This window comes from Aegilops tauschii, chromosome 4 (assembly GCF_002575655.3).
Source record: "Aegilops tauschii subsp. strangulata cultivar AL8/78 chromosome 4, Aet v6.0, whole genome shotgun sequence".
Lineage (NCBI taxonomy): Eukaryota > Viridiplantae > Streptophyta > Magnoliopsida > Poales > Poaceae > Aegilops > Aegilops tauschii.
The window spans coordinates 203,810,488-203,815,694 of NC_053038.3; positions in this window are offsets into that span (position 1 = coordinate 203,810,488).

Here is a 5,207-nt window from a genome sequence, read left to right on the forward strand (position 1 = left end):
AAGATGATGAACATTTTAGAAGGGCATTTCAGGTTCATTGAAAAAGATTTTAGTAAACCCTAGTTGGATTAAGGGGGGGTGTTGGGGGTTTTCTGTCATCCCCATTTCATATTCATTTGAATTTAAACATGATTCACACATGAAGCTAGCCTAGTGCATTGCCAGATGCTAGGGATGTGACAACTCACCCCCACTAAGCAAGAATCTCGTCCCGAGATTCAAGCATAGGGTAAGATGGAAGGGAAACGCAAACTAACACAATCTTCATGATCCAGGTGGCACATCATAAGATCATTGATTCGTTGCTTCAAATTGATCTTGTCGTCTTTGCTTTCGGGATCTTCATCCAACACGATGACGACAGAAGAAACTCTATAGGAATCGATCTTCTTAAAGATCGAGCAACTCACGATCAACTCACGGAATGAGATGTTGAACATCTCTCGAGCTAAGACACGAAACATACATCCAGAGGGATGGAGTGAAACAGAGAACGAAGATTCAAGTTGATAAGCACAATTCCATGCTGAAAAAGATGGTGCATGGTTTCAAGATAACGAGGAGTTATCTGCCATGATTCCATAATGGCACCTTAGGGAAGGTGACTTGCAGAAATATTCCCTTAAGTGGCAAAAAGAATTACTTTTGATTCAGAGATCATTGAAACTCTTATACCAACCTAAGGCAAATCACAACAATCATTTGGCGGAGTAAGAAGGGATGGCATACCCAGACTAGAATGGATGATGTGGACTACCTTGTTGAAGACAACACAAGGGATGATTTTGCTTGCGCGTGCTCTCAAGAACTTGAGCATCTCCATATTCATCAAGGTTCTACCAACATCCGTGTCAAGGATCCTGGCAACACAACATGCTACCATGATGAAGAGTGATGGACGATGCAGATGCAAAGGAAGACAACACTTTCTCTGATTTCACCTTAGCGAGGCCAAGGGAACGAAATCTGGATGATCGACCGAGAGACATTTAGCACTCCGCTTCTAATGTTCCCCTTGATGTGCTAGCGTAACCCATTTATAGATATGGTTTGGTATCTAGAACATCAAGTAAAATGTCGGACTTCGGGAGCACAGGAATCCATAGGGAATAACTACGGAAGTAAATCCTGCGAGATCCTTATGGGGAGGTGGCCAACTTCCGCAATCAAGATACTACAATAATAGGTCTTCCGGCTGGTGTGTTGGCCACGACATCCACTTTACCGGGTTACAGAGAGACCAATATTATAGTTCTCGGGAAACGTTCCAACCATCATATCTGCCTGAGATTCAGATCTGGTTGGTGTCAGAATATTCCAGACTCATCTAGTCTAGAGAGAAAAATGAAAGTTGCAACACAAATCGACGAGATGACGTTGCGAGACTCTCGGGAGATGAACTACGATAGCAAGCTTCAAAACATGAGCTGGTTCTGCTACACATCTGTGAACACCCTTCCCTAGACAAGCATGACCACATGGTAGTCTTACAATGAAACACTACCGAGTTCAGGTTGGGACCATCATTGCGGATGACGAAGTCCTTGCATAAGTCATATGATTAGCTCTTACGAAGGAACTCCTTCTCCTTGAACAAATCAGGCAGTGGCTTGGTGTACTAGGAGATACATATGGAATGGAGGTGGCGAGCCTATCAAACCATAGCATACTTCCTACATGCATGACTGACTTGGGATGGTACCAGAGGAAACAAAAACAATCTTTCTCGAACTTACGGCGGCAACTTGCACCAAATGCACGCGAATCAGAGAAAGTCGCTTCTTTCATCCAACATATGCTTCATGAACGGGACATGAAGATAATGCTTATAAAAGTTTCCAACACTAGCTTAATGTTCAACATGATTCATGGAGGAGACAAAATGCTGCTGATGGACTCAATAGCAACTCATCGGAATTTCCATATCACTGGACTCCCACCATTATGTGAACACGGTGATAGCATTGGTCAGACCAAAAGATGTAATGGTGTATGCTCGAGGGATCTACCATGAGTAAGACAACATTACGAACATCGTTGGTTCTGATTTGACTTGACGATAGCCCATACTCAAGTCAAAGTTTTGACAAGACAATAGATCCAACAACTGATCACGAGGACCAATTGGTGAAGATATCATCTTTCTTCAACACACACACAAACACAAAGATATCCCTTCAGAAAGAACCAAATTCGGCAAAGCTTTTTATCTTCCAACTCTCAAAGTTGTTGTTTAGCTTAACCAACTAGCTCAGGCATATCCAACACAGATTCTTGGAGAAGGGGTGGTTTATAAGAAACCAACTTGATCACCAACTCAACATAGCGGTCAGGTGACGACCTGGTTATACTTCCGAGAAGATATATGGAAAATCACGAACCACCGATATGTCACTAAGCTCGAGAACAATCTTGCTTTTCAGGGCAAGACGATATGATCAAACGAGCAAGGGATTGACACAATCCTAACTCAATGATCGAGGAGTGCACCGGAATTAAGGACTAGGGGGCACGATCAACCTTAGGGTGATGATTCAATAACCAACACGCTAAGAATGAGATTATTGTCCTTTAACTACCAAGCAACACAGTTGCTAGGAGTACTGATTTCACACATCACGATTTACTTGTCGACATTCTGGTTGCGACAACACGACACCAAGGAATGAATAATGATGGCGAGAAGTATCACTACGTCAAGAATTCATAAGAGAAGGTGCAGTTCTCATGACGTTCCTGACATAAAGTGGGTAATAGTTCAGGGTAGAACAGATCAAAAGCTTGATTGCATTTGATCTGCGGAATACAACTGCTTTGACCCAATCCTGGATATGGATGAGGTACTGGAGTTTGTTTCTCCTAGTCATTCTGAAATAGAATGGCTTGACGGACCACAAGAATAATAAGCATCGATAACACGGATGCACCATTACTCCTCACTATCAATTGATAGACGATGGTCGGAATACAAATGAAGAGGGACAACTCAAGGGGACATATATCTTTCTGAGTTGTGGATGCATAGATTAATATGTCGAACCAAGTTCAAAAGGTTTCTTCCAGATAACCCATGCAGAAAGGTAGAACTGGCAGAATTACAATTATGAATGGCGAACTCCTCAAGAGTACTCTTATTGTGATCTTTTGGTTCAAAAGAACTTCCACCGACGATGGCTCATGGTGTTGGGAGAATGATAAACCACGAACCTCGAGGACTATCACAAAAGTTACTAATATCCTAAAGGAACGAGCCAACACTATCAACAGGAGGTAAGTGGAGTGAATCTTGGGCTCAAGAACCCAGAAATAGAAGGCCTACTAACTAGATGGCATCACGGGATGCTTTCGAGAATGGTGGCCAGAATCATCATACTGGGAACACAAAACATGGCTAGATTACTAGGTGATCCTCTAAGACACCTAGGGTCATAATAATAGCTCCAACTTATATGTCGAGGCAACAGAATACCTCAACTCACGCGATTAGTGTGGTTAAACTGGCCCAAAGAAACATTGAGAATGGAAAGAAGGGAGTTGCAAATGTATCACACTATTTAGAAATCTGGGATGACTCGGACAGCATAACGGCTGTAAATGCTCAAAAAGATTTGAGACATCCTGCAAAATGGTGGCATAACCACTTAACATCACAATATCAAAGTTCTGAGATCAACTATGAACACACGGAGGTAGAAGAAACTGAACTGAGACTTGAATCCATCAATCCTATAAGTCTATGGATTAGTAACACGTCATCCTGATAGATAGATGAGAAGGCCTAGTTCTTAATCCCCGTAAAAAAGAAGAGGTTGACTCAGATCAGAAGGGCATAAGGTAAAGAAGTAAAAAGAGCCTTACGTTCCCTTCCACAATCAATTCCCTTACATAACTAAAGAATTTCTAGACTCAACTTCGACCAGTTTGGCTTGGTAATCCTACAGGTAGTCAGGCTCTGATACCAACGCTGTCAGGACCCCGATTCCAAGTCACATCGATCTAGCCGGTAACACCTCATATCACTTTGTGGCCTCACGCACAACATTCCCACGGGTGTCGCCTTACCATGGCCTGGGACCGTTTGCGCCTTTTGGCTCACGTATATGATAGTGTCACTAGCATCCATATGACAGAGAACCCGGGCCGACATGACTAGTCGTGAACCGAAAGTGGCACTAACTTACGGGGACAGGCATACATGAATCAACATCGAGCATGTCGGTCAGCAGCGTGCGAATCCGGGCTGTAGCACTGGGCTAATGGGACTTCGGTGAACCGGGCTGTAGCAGGCTAGGCAGGACTCCGGATGTCACCGCGTGACATTTCCCCGAAGGGACAGACACAGGAACGAAGTGAATCACATGCCGGCCAGTCAAGTGTTCCGGAGCACTAGTGCTAGGCTAGCAGGACTCCGGTGAACCGGGCTGTAGCGGACTACTATGGCTCATGGAAGCACAAGACTACATTTCCCCATAAGATAGGGTAACAAGGATAAACAACTAGGTTGTCGGATCCCACACATACCAAGCATTTCAATCATACACACAATATGCTCGATATGTGTAAATACAACATGGCATCACAACAAAACTCTACGACTCAAAGTATTTATTCATTAGGCTCCAAGGAGCGAGATATTACAAACATGGTTTGAGGGAGTCCTGGATTAGGGGGTCCTCGGACAGCCGGAATATGTCCTTTAGCCGGACTGTAGGACTATGAAGATACAAGATTGAAGACTTCGTCCTGTGTCCGGATGGGACTCTCCTTGGCGTGGAAGGCAAGCTTGGCAATACGGATATGTAGATCTCCTCCCTTGTAACCGACTCTGTGTAACCCTAGCCCCCTCTGGTGTCTATATAAACCGGAGGGTTTTGTCCGTAGGACAACAACAACCATACCATAGGCTAGCTTCTAGGGTTTAGCCTCTACGATCTCGTGGTAGATCAACTCTTGTAATACTCATATCATCAAGATCAATCAAGCAGGAAGTAGGGTATTACCTCCATCGAGAGGGCCCGAACCTGGGTAAACATCGTGTCCCCCGCCTCCTGTTACCATCCGCCTTAGACGCACAGTTCGGGACCCCCTACCCGAGATCCGCCGGTTTTGACACCGACATTGGTGCTTTCATTGAGAGTTCCACTGTGCCGTCACCGTCAGGCTTGATGGCTCCTTCGATCATCGGCGACGATGCGATCCAGGGTGAG